We start from the raw sequence: 16,492 nt of genomic DNA, 5'->3' as shown, positions 1-16,492 counted from the left end.
AAATAATTATTATTTACTCAATGTCCCCAACATTGTCCATCTGCGATAGTATAGAAGCCAGTGAATAAAATAATTAATAACAATAAAGTAAATTTGGTTATTTTAGTTTTTTTTCTACAAAAATATTAAAATATACTTAAATTATATATTACACTGAAACTGAAAAAATGATTTAAAAATTTAATGATATCTTTACTCTCAATTAAAATGACTTATAAATTCGATGCGTAAAAAATAATTTATAGTTAAATTTTTCATTAAGAAATCTAATAACAACAAAATATTTTAGTGAACAATAAAGTATTGAGAAATACTTTAACTACACAGTAAAAAATTACCGGAATGAATGCGGAGTGGATGACTGTATATTTATTTAATCCCCTCGGAGTAAAATTTACTCTGAAAGAAAGTTTAATTTAATATTAAAACTCTGGATCGAAGTGAAATTTACTCATAAAAAGAGTTCAGTTTAATATAAAAACTCCGAATTGGAATGAATGCGGATTTAATGAACTTACTTGTAAAAAAAAATTGTAGATATCAATAGTAATATTTTTGATGACATAATTAATACGGAAAAATATAAAAGGACTTCTATTAAAGACGATAATAATAATTATTATCAATATTATAGTTATCAATTATTGTTGCAATAAATTTTTGATAATATTAACTATTAAAAATATATACTTGTATAAATAAAAGTATATAATTGTATTTTGGATTTGTAGTTAATGAATACATAGTTACCACAGAAAGTACGGCAAAAATGATTTTATTTTTCACTCTCCTATAAAATTTTTTTTTAATTACGTAATTACGTCTCTATTAGAAAATTCTGCGTTGAATAGGATGGGAATTCAAATAAAAAAAATGAGTCTATTAAGTAATCTGCTGTTGCCAGAGCATAGGACTGGACAGATAATTAGGCAGCCAATAGCAGCACCTAATACACGGGAAAAAATTTTGGCTGATGATAATTCTCTTTGAACCGTGATAACCTTTTGTTCAGTAAACATACGACTTTACAGATATAATCATTTAGATATTATCATGATTAATACATATTTCAGGCTAGTATAAAACTATAGCCATGGGCTTTATGCATACATCTATAAGAATCCATTGTTTTTTTTTCCTTAAGCGGGACAATTAAGTACCAGGTATGTTTTAGATATTCTTTCGGTACAAACGAATTTGCTGTTTAGGAGAACAATCTCCGATCACTAAATAAAATTATACTGGAAAATTTCCTGTAGTTATTTCACACTAGATTTCTAAAAGTCACAAGATCAAGAGTTATTGTCAAGGACTATCTAACGTCATTTATGTTTTTTAAGTATTGAGTTGAAGATCAATGTAACAATTGTGCAAACCTGATAAAATACGTAACAACACTATGAATATAAATATCGCGATTATTGACAATAAATTTAATACTCAGTAATCGGTCTTACTAGCAAGTCCTCGCATCGTTATTTCATACGTAGGTAAATAATTTTTAAAATTAATTTTAATGAATTGTAATTTCATTAATTCAAAACTTCCAGTCTCCAATACTTCAAATTTTCATAATTTATTCAAAAATCGCTATCGCATTTTTCTATAAGAAATTTAATCTTACAATAAAATATACAAACACATTTTCATCGTATCAAATATCAAATACTGTGTCCTTTAAAAATAATTGAGGGGAATTTTTACTAATTCAGACATCGGCTTATCTTGTCATTACTAATTAAGTAGAAGTATCTTTATAAAAAATATCTGCGTGATTTTCCAGAATCTATGTTACTAAACATTTTTGAATCGTTTTCAATTGGTTCATTAACTGTTTTTGATTTATAGGGAAAGTATTTCGTAATAACTTATTGTTCGCTATAATATTTTGTAGTTATTAAGTTTTTTTTTAACTTCCCGCTAAAAAAATTGAAAATTTTCAAAAATTCGGAAAGTTATTGGTTTCGATCGGATTTTCGAAAATCGAATTTCTATCAGATCTTGACGTTTTGAGGTTCTAGGAAGCTATTCTGACTGATTTCAAGATGATGTACGAGTGTATGTATGTGTACGTACGTGCGTACGTATGTACGTATGTAATGTACGCATGTATGTAAATATCTGTTACTCTTGAACGGATCGACCAATTTTGATCGTTGGGATGTCATTCGACGCGGCTTGTTAATATCTAGAAGCTGTAAAAATTTAGGCTCAATCAGTAGAGTGCGTTCGGGGATATTTCAAAAATTAAATTTTTTCAAAAATGTTGTTTCCGGATAACTTTTAATTTATTCAATGGATTGATTTCAATATCTCAAAGAGCTCGAAAACGTATTCACAGCGATGTTTTCGAGCTTAAGGAGCGGGAAGTTTTAGGGCTGGCCCGCAGGGTCAACCGATAGACCGATTTTTTTTTTAGTTTTTTTTTATTTCTCAGAAACGGCTTGAACGATCGACTTCAAAATCTAATCAACTCTACATGATAAAAACAATTTTTTATTTGTATGGGCAACTCAAATTGAATTAGATCTAAATTTTGATATACTCTTTAATATGCAGTTAAAATTTTCAAAATTGGTCAGTTCCATGCGAATCGATATACCCATACACATATACATACATCGAATAAAATATATGCTTAAATATAACAAAGAAAATATATGGTGCCATATATGATATAAATTATATGCTACTTTATATTTCATTTCATGTAATAATTTTATATTTTTTGAATATAAAAGAAAACTACCAGAGTAATCGAATAAATATATTTGTAATACATATATTTTTTTTAGAGACCAACTTATTGTTAAAAAAATGATTTCTATAACAATGTCCAAGTTCACTATTGTTTTATTTTTGCTTACATTGATGGCGATTGGCTCGTTTGCATGCGTTGCACATGGAGACGATGTAAATATATATAATCGAACTTAACCAATAGTTTAATAAATATATAAATATAAATACAAATATATTTAATGTATCATTGTAATATTGCAGTGTAATTCAGGTGATGTATGTTGTGATGGCGATCATTGCAGAGCAAACTATTTTGGCCGCATGACATGTGGAAGACGCTCATAAACTACAGGATTTTGGAGGTGACATATTCGGTGGTTACTATGTCTACCTTTTAATTTTTTTATTTCAGTATTATAATATTTATTAATATTGTAATGGTTATCATCTGAATAAAAATAATTCCCACCATGAATATCTGTCATTTGTTTATTTATTAATTTTCCGCTAAGAAAATTGAAAATTTTCAATAATTCGGGAAGTTATTGGTTTCGGTCCGACTTGCAAAAACCGAATTTCTATCAGATTTTGACGTTTTGAGGTTCTAGGAAGCTATTCTGACTAATTTCACGATGATGTCCGAGTGTATGGATGTGTGTACGTACGTATGTATGTAAATATTCATAACTCTTGAACGGATGACCCGATTTTGATCTTTGCCCGAGTCGAAAAATAATTCCGGATTTTGGCCTCAACAGTGGATTTTGGACTCATTCAGGTCTCATTCGGCAGTTTTTGTCGGATAAGTCTCAATCAAGCCTCAACAGCTTAACTAATTGGTTAAGTCTCATTCTGCCCTCAACGTGAATATGATTATATGAGGCCAAAATCCGTTCAAAATTGCGACTTAAAAACAATATTTCAGTTTCTTTTATTATTGAGGACAAAATCCGTTCATAATTTGGACTTAAAAAGAATACTTTAGTTTCATTTATTATTGAGGACAAAATCCGTTCATAATTGGGACTTATAAAAAATCATGTTTCATTTTTTTAATAAAAATGAACTTAATAAAAATTTAGAACTTAGTAAAATTTTATGTTGTTATATGTTTTAATTAAATTTATATATCTTGAAAGTTATGTGTAATTGATCTTGAAGTATTCTCTATACACTGAGAGAAAAAAAAAATTTTTTTAAGTATTTTTTTTACTTATTTCTGTGAATACTTTAAACAAGAAATTTTTCCTAAATTGAAGTATAATATTTCTTATTTTTAGCAACTATTGCTTCGATCTAGTAATATATTACGCAATATAAACGCAAAAAAATATAATGCGTGTAAAAAAAAAATAAATAAAAATAAATAAATTTAAATGAATAAAGAGATAGAGAAAAAATAAGGCGAGTGAAAATAACAAAGTGTGCAGACGCAGAGTGCGAAAGAAAAAATTAGTACCAGGAGTCACCGCTAGGCGCAGAAGAGCGCTGCAACATTTTCCTAGTTGGACAGTTAGAATAGAAGTAATAAGTTCCGTTCAAAGGAGTGAAAAGGTCACTCTGTCAACTACTCGCTAGGACGATATCCTAGTAGAACAGTACAAGTACCCTTGAGGTAAATACTTGAGAGTAGATAGTAAATATTCGCTAATTCAGAGTGCCAACTGTATTTCCTTTTGGAATTTATAGTACGATTGGCTTTTTGAATAAGCGAATATTTACTAATTTTCACTAATTGACTTTTGGAAAATAGGTTTATTAAACATGTTTTTATATTTCGACTCTAATGAATGATTAGTAATTTAATAATAAATAAATTAATTTAAATTAAAAAAACGTTAATTTTGGTCTCGTCCATAAAAAATATATACGTGAGGTTAACTTCATCTGGGTCTCATCCACAATAACTATACGTGAGATAAACCTCAGTTTGGTCTCACCCATCAGCAATATATACGTGAGGTTAACCTCATCTGGGTCTCATCTACAAGAACTATACGTGAGACAAACCTCATACTGGTCTCATCGATAAGAAATATAGACATGAGGTTAACCTCATGTACGCCTAAATGGGACAAAAGTCGCACAAAATGAGACTAACCTCATCTCAGATTTATGTGAATTTTAAATGGTGAGGACAAACTGAGACAAACCTCAAAATCTCTCATTTGAGGTCTAAAACCGGAATTATTTTTCGACTCGGGATGAGGTGTCATTTGACGCGGCTTGTTAATATCTTGAAGCTGTAAAAATTTGAGCTTAATCGGTAAAGTGCGTTCGGAGATCTTTCAAAAATAAAATATTTTCAAAAATGTTTTATTTGGATAACTTTTAATTTGCTAGATGGATTGATTCCAAAATCTAATCAGCTTCAGAACTTGATAAAACACGTCGATTGCTGCCTCAACCGTCTTAATCGGTCCATTCGTTTACGAGATATCGTTGATTAAAAAAATAGTGAAAAACGTTTTTTTTCGGATATTTAGAAAAAAATTGAATCATTCGATTTCAAAATCTAATCAAGCTCTTCGGGCTCGAAAATGTATCCACAATAATGTTTTCGAGCTCAACGAGCTCGAAAACACCGGGAAGTTTTTAGGGCTGGCTCGCAGGGTTAACCGATAGACCGATTTTTTTTTATATTGTTTTCGGTCGCCTACACTGTAAAAAATTCGCGGAGTGAATGCGGATTAAATCCGGAGTGAATGCGGAGTGAATAATTTTATAGTAACTTAATTGCTCCGGAGTGAAATTCGCTCCGGAGGGAAGTTTTAAAACTATTATTAATAAAATATAACTCCACTAAGTAAAATCGAAATAAAAATTTGCGTATTACAGTACTGATCAACCGATACGCACACACACCCGAACACACACACGCACATATTCGCACACACCCAAACACACATACGCACACACCTGAACACATTCGCACAAACGCGCACACTCGAATACACACACGCACACATTTGCACACTCGCACGCGCACTCACGCACGCACACACATCCACAGACACGCGCACACACAGACACTCGCACTCGCACACACACGCTGTTTAACAATTAATTTAAATGTTAAAACTCTGGACCGGAGTGAATTCTGAGTGAAATAAAATCCGCATCACTCCAAGATCACTCCGCTGAAAAAAAACTCCCAATTCACTCCGCATGCGGAGTGATTTTTTTTAAAACTCCGGAACTCCGAGTGGCGGAGTGAATCCGGAGTGAATTCGGATTTAATTTAAATCCGAATTCACTCCGGATTTTTTACAGTGTACTGTCCTTGGTAGCATTATCTACTTATTATTATTTTTTTTTTAATTAAAATAATATTTATCAATAAACACAATCATGAAGAATATTATTCATGTTACAAAAACTTGGACAAAATGTTAGATAATTTTTTAGTAAAAAGTATGCGTTATCGAAAAATATATGATTAGTGCAATTAAATGAATTATGTAAGTTTGAACATAAAGTGCATTTTTTACTTGGACTATAAACTTCATTTTTTAACAATGGCAGATTGTAAACTCAACAAATATGAGTCTTAGGTCCCTCGCAGATTCGGAATCACTATGAAATTATGGTGAAATTCCGGTGAGATCATAGTAAAAACATTGTGAGACCATGATAAAATTATGGTGAAATCACCATTAATTTACTGTGGAATGGGTTCGACCTCACTCTGTTACCACTATCAGATAACTATAGAATTGCAACATAATCATGGTGAAACTAATATGAATTTATTGTGAACCCATTATGAACCTACAGTGTTATCACTGTCAGATCACCATAAACCTGTGGTAAATAGACGGTGAGACCACCCCAAAACACTACGATAAATCAACTGTAAAATTACTGCAAACTCACAGTGAAATCACTACTAAATCACAATGACAAAATGGCACAAAATGAATGTGAATTCACTATGAATCATCATAAACATACCGTAAACTTACGGTGAAAGTGAATTCACTGTGATTTTATAGTAATTCCAAATCCGCGAGGGGTAAATCAGTATCTTCAGTCATCATCAGTCTTGGACAAGTCTGTGTAGGCAATATCTTAAATAAATCTGTACAATGTAAAAAGAGCAGTGTTAAAAATGGACTCATTTTAACTCCGCCCGTTGTTGAAATGAAATTACACCGGTGTAGGAGGCGTAATTCGGCGGTGTTAAAATACCGATGTTAAACCGGTGTAAAAGCGGGGTAAACTGCGTCCGCTAGAAGTATTACCTTTAAAGATTATAAAACTAAAAAAATACCAGTTTTTTATAAAAATTAATAAAAAATATTATTTATTAACAAGTATAGTGATCGAGTAAGTAAAAATATTCACAAAGTAAAATATTTTAACACCGGTAAAGAATATCTACACCGGCGGTGGCGTTATTTTAACACCGGGGAATTTTTTTTAACACCGGTACAGAATATTTACACCGGTCGCGGCGTTATTTTCATACCACTTTCGGTGTTGAAATTTAACACCGCCGATTTTAACACCTACACCGCTTGGACTTACCCCGGTGATTTTTTACAGTGTAGTATTGCCTACTTGAAACAACTCTATCAAAAATATACGAAAAACGGTTGACCCTGCGGGCTAGCCCTGAAACTTCCCGCTACTTTTAAGCTCCAGGAGCTCAAAAACATCATTGTCAATACATGTTCAAGCTCATTGAGCTCGAGAATGTCTTTAAATACAGTGGTATTTTCGATTATTTTCCGAGAGTTCGAGAAATTGAAAATGATCAATAAGCATCGTTTTAGTTTTGCTAACAATTACGCTTGATAAATTCAATCTTTTTTAATAAAAATTGATAGAAATTCATTGATTTTTGACTGAAGACATTTATTTTATTGAACTTAATCGTGAATAAAAATTTAAAAACCGTATACTCATTTATTATTTTTTTTTTATTTATAATTTTGTTTTTTAATTGTTTTCTAGTATATAGCCGTAGTAACGGCCTTTTACACTTTTTGCCTTTTTATCGCAACTGCTTTACTTCTCTCTCTGCCTTCATTGTGCGGCTGTGGCCCGACTTGTGCTTATACTGTACTGCATCATTACGGTGATGCCCTACAACCTCCCTTGTGCAATGAAGGTGTAGTGGCGTAGGGAAACCACAGAGAAAACCTAGCCAGTACCAGTTCGGTTTAGGTGAGGCTCCAGTGGTCGATAAAATTCCCATTTTTCCGATCACTGGATCTTCATCCCGCGCCTAACGGTCAGAGACCTTCTTTCGAACCGACGTGTGGCTAAACGGTCACCCAGCCAAGTAGTGGCCATGCTCGATGCTACTTAACTTCGGTGATCGCCCGAGCCACGCGCGTGCCGAACGACTGCCTCAGCCGCGTTTTACTTACTCATCTATTATTTTCGATCCTTAAATTTTCAAACTCCAACATATAACGTAAATTACTTCACTCTGGTCTGAAATGGTCTTATTTCATTCCTTGTCACACAATAGACTAGTTATAGTAATGGTAAAAATAAAAATTATGTGTAGTTTTCGTTTGTATTATATTATTATTATTATTATATATATTATACACAAAACTTTCACTTCTAATAATTATTCAAAGTTATATTTACATTTTTACCTTATAATAATATAATTTGTAGTAATAATAATTATCAATTATTCCATAACAGATATGATTGTCTCAACTGTGATTAATAATTAAATAATATAAATAATAAATGCACCATTTTATGTAAATCATTGAAACACAAATCTGTAGTGTACATACATAAGCTTCAGTCGTCTGTCCTTATTGTATATAAATACTTTGTCAGTAAGATAAAAGACCCAATTATTAACACTTTATTTTATTTTATTATTTACTAAACTTCATTCAAATCTTTTAAAAATTGATGGTATATTGTGTGACAAGGGATGAAACAAGACGATTTCAGACTAGGGTGAAGTTGGCTGACATCACCCGCAGTCTGAAATCGTGTTTTATCCTGAATCACACACTATATTTTTCATGATTACCTGCATCGGAACTTCAAGTTTCAGTGTCAGCAGCCAGTAAGAAACGACTTAATTTCAAGCCGATGATGCGGAGAACTGTTAGAGAATGAGAAATATGTGATTTACAGTCACTTATTAGACAGTGAATAAGACAAAAATATTATTTTCACTAATTTTTTAGTAATTTTATTTGGTAAATTTAAACTGTCACTTAAAAAATGAAATGAGTAAACTGAGACAAGCAGACAAATGAGAGTAATAAGGATGCAAATGAAGATTATATATAACTAACATCGGGCAGAAACATGCGTGTTTTTGCCCGCTGTGTGCACCCGAGTCAAAAAACAAATTCTAGTTTAGTCCTCAAAAGCCTCAATTCCTTAGATGTTTTATTTGCTGCCCAGAAAGTAACTCTACTTTAGTACTCAAAATCCACAATGAGAACTATGAGGTCTAAATGCGAATAATTTATCGATTTTAAATTATAACTAAGACCTCAAAATCCTCAACGAATGAAAAGTTATACTTCGGGCTTTGAAAAATTTTAGATAGAAAAAGGGAGGAGAGAGAATACGTCGAATGAGACTTTTGAGGCTCAAATGCGGCTAAAATTATTCCTTTATGTTTTGAGTAATTTGAGGCTCAAATTCAGATTATGTTATTCCAGTTTAGCCCTCAAAGTGGTAAAATTAGTCGTAACTACTACTTTGTGGACTAAACTAGGATAACTTTCTATACTTTTGTCAATCTTCAAATTCTACATTGATCCTCAAAAACCTTATTGAGAACTTTGAGACTTAAATCTGAATTTTTTTTTTGACTCGGGGCAGGTATTTTTGAATTACGAATTCGCTAGCAGTTGTTTGCAGCATCGGATTGAAATTATCTTGTTTATACTGACTGTAGAGACACTGAAACTTTAAGTTTCAATGCTGCTATCATGAAAAAATATTTTTATAAAGTCTTTGGTACAAGAACACGTACAGATAAAATAATACATATATAGTATGTCAATAATAGGTACGTTGGGTGGTCGTATAAAATGCTCTATATTTATTATAAAATAAATTTAATAATATTACAAACAATTGATTTAATTAGTAGAAACATAAAATAAAAGAATGCGTTTAAAAAATGTATCTATCTAATTAATGATTGTCTTATGTAATTATCAGTGTCAATAATTGGGGCTTTTACTTTGTATAAAATTAAAAAAAATATATATATCTCAGATATGATACAAACTATAGTTCTATTTTAAATATACACATATGTATTGCAATGATATATTTGAAACACATATTTTTTTTTTTCTTTCGTAAATTAATTATAAATATAATCTCCTTTCGCTTAACAGATAATAAAATTTACAATTTTTACATATGACGTGTTAACAAAAATACAAATATTTAGGAAGCAACTTCCCTACTATACAATATATCGCTTCACTAATTCCAAAAAGACATATTTTTATACGTCCTTTTGGCTTTAAATTTAGTGACTGAAGCCAAAAGGGCATATAAAAATATGTGCTTTTGGAATTAGTGACGTGATATATATTAGGGTGATTCTATATGGCTTAAAAATGACCTATTTGGCGAGAAAAAAATTTTCCTGAAAGGAAAATTTCTTAGCTCAATTTTAAAAGGTCAGTGGCCATTTGAATTTTCCCATTTAAAAAACACGCGAAAAAATTTTTTATTAAAAATGCGATAACGTTTGAACCACTTGAGATAAAAATTTTATTTTATCATGTTTTTTTAGGATATTCAATTCTCTAAGAAAAAGTGCTTTGAGTAGTATTTTTATGCGTAATAATTTTTGTACTCACAGGTCATGGAAATCTGGGATACATTTTTATACAAAAAGGTGCAATTTTATACTAAATCCACAAAATAGTTAAAATTTTAACTCTTTTATCAACATTCGAAGACAGAATTTTATTAAAAATATAATAAAATCATTTTTAAGCCATAACTTCCATAGATTGGTTTTTCGAATCACTCTAATATACATATTCTTATCATGACTAGTATAATACACTGTAAAAAATTTGCGGAGTGAACGCGTAGTGGATGACTATTTTGCACATCTCAATTGCGAAGCAATGATATGTTCTGCTACCGCTTACTCGGTCCAGCTGATTCACTCACGTAAAAATCATATTCACACTTATTCAAATATTTTATACTAGAACAAAATTCGTATTATTTAAGAGATTTACTAATGAATGAAATATCACAATTTTAAGTCACTTGTAAAAAAATAATTATTGAAAAAAAAAAAATGTAAAAAAACCTGTGATGTCCGTCAGTACGGATGTTGGTAAGCACAATAACTTCCTATACGAAAAAAATATATATTCGGGCCAATCTGCATATAAACGACATATATTAAAAGATATGTATCATATATGCAGATTGGCCCGGATATATCCGGATATATATTTTTTTCGTATGGGTTACAAAATACACAACCGATTGATCTATTTTATTTTTTATTACACTTGAATTCTTATGTAGAAGAACCCTTTTGAAAATCACTATCCAAATTCTTTTGGTTTCCTTATAATTAATAAAAACGAAACTGGCAATTCATGAAAAAATTTATCTGCCATTTTTTTTCTCATCTATATTATTAAGAGAATAAGGAAAATTTTGTTCCCGCCATATCTATATGATGGAATTAATTAATGTTATTGAATTTGGTATCATTAAAAAGGTCTTGACTTGAATTTGTGACTTTTCACAGTTTAAACTCTTTTTAATTGCCAAGTACCTGATTACTCATGTATTTGTATATTTGTACAGTCGAGTTTTGTAATGAATCCATCTACAGGGGTGTAGGGAAATATAATTCTAAAAATTCCTGTACCCAATTCATGTACGCACTTTCCCTACTTTACAAGTGTGTAAGTGTGTAAGTGTGTACATGATTTTTTTCACAGTCATAGAGGGAGATTGTCTTCAATAGAAATATAAGCGACGGACTCATTACGCTTATTATCTATATCATTCAAATTACATTTGAATTAACATTGAATTATTGAGAAAAAAAATTTTGTAGTCAAATATTATTTTGAAGGATTATAAGTCCAGAGAACGTAGATACAGTGAACCTGAATTTTTAATTTCAATTACAATTTAAATTTGTAGAAATAAAAAAAAAAAAAAAAAATTTTTTTCTCATTAATTTAATTTTTCACAACTTTAGAGCTCTGTAACTTTCTTTCTATGAGCTTTATTAAAACGACTCTGAGCACAATTTTTGTAGATAATTACATTTCTTACAAGGACTTTAATTGCAGAATAATAAAAAAATGAAATCTTGCTAATTCACGAATAAAAAACAAAAAAATTGTATTCATCTTAAGAATTCGATTTTTTCCTCCTATGTTTCAACCTCTATAACTCTTTTCCTATCAACTTTGACCGTATGACATAAGAGACCTTTTTTGTAGAGAATTTAATTTCCTACAAGACTGCTGAATTGAAAAGTCAACAAAAAATTTTTTTTGACATAGTTATTGATAAAATAGAAAAAACAAATTTTTTTCAATGTATTTTAAATGGGAAAGGGGACCCCCTCGTGCGCCAGCTCAATTTTTGAGATATAGAGCTGAAATTTTAGGAGAATTTTTTTTTTTTTAATAAAGTAACTTTTAAGATGTATTTCATTAAAATAAAAATTAAATTTTTTTTTCTGACACAGTCTAATATACAGGCTATATATAATTTTATGTAAATTATAATACTTGTATTGAATAATAGAAAATCTTTATCACTCCGGGTATGATTATTTATTTGTAAAAAATAACTGAAGATTATTATTTTGTTAGCCTTGGTGATACTGATTATTTATTGGGCTTGATGAGTTATTTATTTGGTAATAAATGTATAATTAATTGTTCAACATTCCAGCATTTAAATTAGCGATAACAAGAAAAATTAATAATTAATTAAATTTAGACGATGAATTTCGAGGAGTATAAATACGCGGTGAATACAGAAAACTCTTCAATAAATACTTTCAATCGTTTGCTATTATTCGTCAACGGTAAGTAACAAATATTATCAAAATTTTATTTTTAATAGTACCCTGTATATATTTAGGTAATCAATTATATTTTTTATAATATAATTTTCATATTTGTTTATCACCATATTTTGCCCGCAAAAATGAAATTTTTTTTTATGGCCACTGAAAATTTTGTCTATTTACTTTGAATTTCTAACAATTTTTATAATAATTTGTAATAAACTTTATAAAATTGTGTGAAATTTTATAAAATTATTACAAAATGCTACCCCACACTAGATGCCATAGTGACATCGAATTCTCTAAAGTTGTATGAAACATTATAAAATTTTATAAAATTTCATCTAAATATTACTTCTCTTCTAAGGACTTACTTCATAAAATTATATAAAATTGTATAAGATTGTATAAAATTTTATATAATTTTATAAAATCGTATAAAACTTTATAAAATTTCATCTATATATTACTTCCCTTCTAAGGAATGACTATAAAATTGTATAAAATTTTATGTAATTTTATGAAAAGGTATAAAACTTTATAAAATTTCATACAATTATATCAAAATTCATTTAATTATTACATCCCTCACTAAAATCTTACTTTATAAAATTGTATAAGATTGTATAAAAATTTATACAATTTTATAAAATCTTATAAAATTCCGTACAATTATATAAAATTTTATCTAATTATTACTTCCCTTTTAAAATCTTACCATATAAAATATTAGAAAATTTTATACAATTGTGTAAAACTTTATAAAATTTTATTATATTTTATACAATTTTATAAAATGTCATACAATTTTATAAAATTACATTTATTTATTGAGTTCCTTACTCAGATCTTATTTTATAAAACTTTATAAGATTTTATAAAATTGTTTAAAATATGATAAAATTTTATAAGATTGTATGAATTTTTATAAAATTTTGCTGTAAAATCTTACAAAATTGTATAAAATTTTATATTATTTTATAAAATTTTATAAAAACATTTTTTCCCGGGTGAGTATTAAATTAATTATGAATAATCGCAATATTTATATTCATAGTGTTGATACTTATTTTATCGAAGTTGCAAAATTGTTACATTGATCTCCAACTCAATACTTAAAAAACATTAACTACGTTACATAATCCTTGACAATAATTCTTGAACTTGTGACTTTTAGGAATCTCGTAGGATTCAAAGATAATTATTTTGGGTTATTAAGAGAATTTTTATAAAAACGGCATATATCGATTAGTAAATTTTACCTTAATATTGGATGTTTTAATTCAAAACGTCATTTTTACAACCTAAGTGGGTTAAAGTTTTGACTTAAAAATATACTGATTTAATTCAAAAAGAAAATTTATTGAAAAAGTAAATAGTTTTTGAATCAATAAAGGATGCTATGAAGAAAAGTTTTTTCATTGTTGAAGTTTCAGAAGTCTTCGTAGTTTATTTTAAATATAAAAATTAATTTTTTATTGTTCCAAAAATTAAGGATTTACCAATTTATAGAAAAATTCAAAAAAACATTTTTCAAAAATTACATGTTAATGTTATGGTAATAAATATGGGGAACAGTTTTTTATGATTCAAGTCTTTTTGTAATCCAAATCAGCGAAAAAAGTAGAATATAATTATCAATGATTAATTTATCATCTTCAAATCAGTCATTACCTTATGAAAAACATCAGAGGAAATAAAAATAATTATTATATTGTTTCTAAATATTTTATTTAGTAAATGACATAAAATTTCAGCGATTTATTCAGTTTAACAAAAGTGACATTTCTTATTTTATAGGTAATTATAGTAGTTTATATATTGAGTGCGATCGAGTTTAAGATGCGAGGTGTAAAGATTTGATTTTACAATTTTTCAAACAGTAGTTTATTTAACCAAACTTATTTACTTGCGATTTGAGTATGCAAACGCCTTGAAGAACGGATGAACTACAACCGAAATCTTCACAACCGCACTCATAGCCTTTCAAAGGATGACACTAAAGAGAACATAAAAATCAATTATTTGATTAATTTTATTACTTGTTGATAAAATATTTTTTTGTTTATATTTTACTCTGATAAAACCACAACAAAAACAGACAAGAGCTACGAAAATTTAAAAAGTTACGGAGCTTACATTAAAAATCAATTTAGAGCATTTTTAATAAACCGCTGTAACTTTTTAAATTTCAAATTTACGCGCTCGCGCCATGAGACTTTTTTGTAATGTTTTGAATCGTCTACAAAAAAGTCCCTATACCGCGAATTCGTAAATTCAAAATTTGAAAAGTTATGGGCCTTCAAACTGAAAAATCAGGAAAATTTAATTTCACGTTATTTTCTTGAGTGTAAAATAAAAACTCTGCAGCTTTTTAGATGTTTATATTTTTAAATATGTTAAAAAAAATAATTTTTTTTTATTTATCAAATTTAAATTCAACAGTTAAATTTAAATAATATGTCGTAGCTTAAAGTTTATTACCCTCTTTTTTACTGCAAAATAATTATTATTTACCCAATGTCCCCAACATTGTCCATCTGCGATAGTATAGAAGCCAGTGAATAAAATAATTAATAACAATAAAGTAAATTTGGTTATTTTAGTTTTTTTTCTACAAAAATATTAAATTATACTTAAATTATATATTACACTGAAACTGAAAAAATGATTTAAAAATTTAATGATATCTTTACTCTCAATTAAAATGACTTATAAATTCGATGCGTAAAAAATAATTTATAGTTGAATTTTTCATTAAGAAATCTAATAACAACAAAATATTTTAGTGAACAATAAAGTATTGAGAAATACTTTAACTACACAGTAAAAAATTACCGTAATGAATGCGGAGTGGATGAATGTATATTTATTTAATCCCCTCGGAATGCGGATTTAATGAACTTACTTGTAAAAAAAAATTGTAGATATCAATAGTAATATTTTTGATGACATAATTAATACGGAAAAATATAAAAGGACTTCTATTAAAGACGATAATAATAATTATTATCAATATTATAGTTATCAATTATTGTTGCAATAAATTTTTGTTAATATTAACTATTAAAAATATATACTTGTATAAATAAAAGTATATAATTGTATTTTGGATTTGTAGTTAATGAATACATAGTTACCACAGAAAGTACGGCAAAAATGATTTTATTTTTCACTCTCCTATAAAATTTTTTTTTAATTACGTAATTACGTCTCTATTAGAAAATTCTGCGTTGAATAGGATGGGAATTTAAATAAAAAAAATGAGTCTATTAAGTAATCTGCTGTTGCCAGAGCATAGGACTGGACAGATAATTAGGCAGTCAATAGCAGCACCTAATACACGGAAAAAAATTTTGGCTGATGATAATTCTCTTTGAACCGTGATAACCTTTTGTTCAGTATACATACGACTTTACAGATATAATCATTTAGATTTTATCATGATTAATACATATTTCAGGCTAGTATAAAACTATAGCCATGGGCTTTATGCATACATCTATAAGAATCCATTGTTTTTTTTTCCTTAAGCGGGACAATTAAGTACCAGGTATGTTTTAGATATTCTTTCGGTACAAACGAATTTGCTGTTTAGGAGAACAATCTCCGATCACTAAATAAAATTATACTGGAAAATTTCCTGTAGTTATTTCACACTAGATTTCTAAAAGTCACAAGATCAAGAGTTATTGTCAAGGACTATCTAACGTCATTTAT

The 16,492-nt window shown here is 28.6% G+C and overlaps 1 long non-coding RNA gene across 1 annotated transcript; it reads left to right on the top strand.

Annotated features, from left to right (window-relative positions):
• The first annotated feature begins 1,330 nt into the window (after positions 1-1,330).
• On the top strand, positions 1,331-3,217 carry LOC130663723 (uncharacterized). Its single transcript, XR_008989243.1, has 3 exons — positions 1,331-1,490; positions 2,796-2,913; positions 3,004-3,217. It is a non-coding gene; the product is annotated as an uncharacterized LOC130663723 (long non-coding RNA).
• The last annotated feature ends 13,275 nt before the right edge of the window (positions 3,218-16,492 follow it).

The sequence above is a fragment of the Microplitis mediator genome, chromosome 2, assembly GCF_029852145.1.
Source record: "Microplitis mediator isolate UGA2020A chromosome 2, iyMicMedi2.1, whole genome shotgun sequence".
NCBI classification, from domain to species: domain Eukaryota; kingdom Metazoa; phylum Arthropoda; class Insecta; order Hymenoptera; family Braconidae; genus Microplitis; species Microplitis mediator.
Note: the sequence above shows the minus strand (reverse complement) of the source record. Positions and strands in the feature narration are given on the sequence as shown.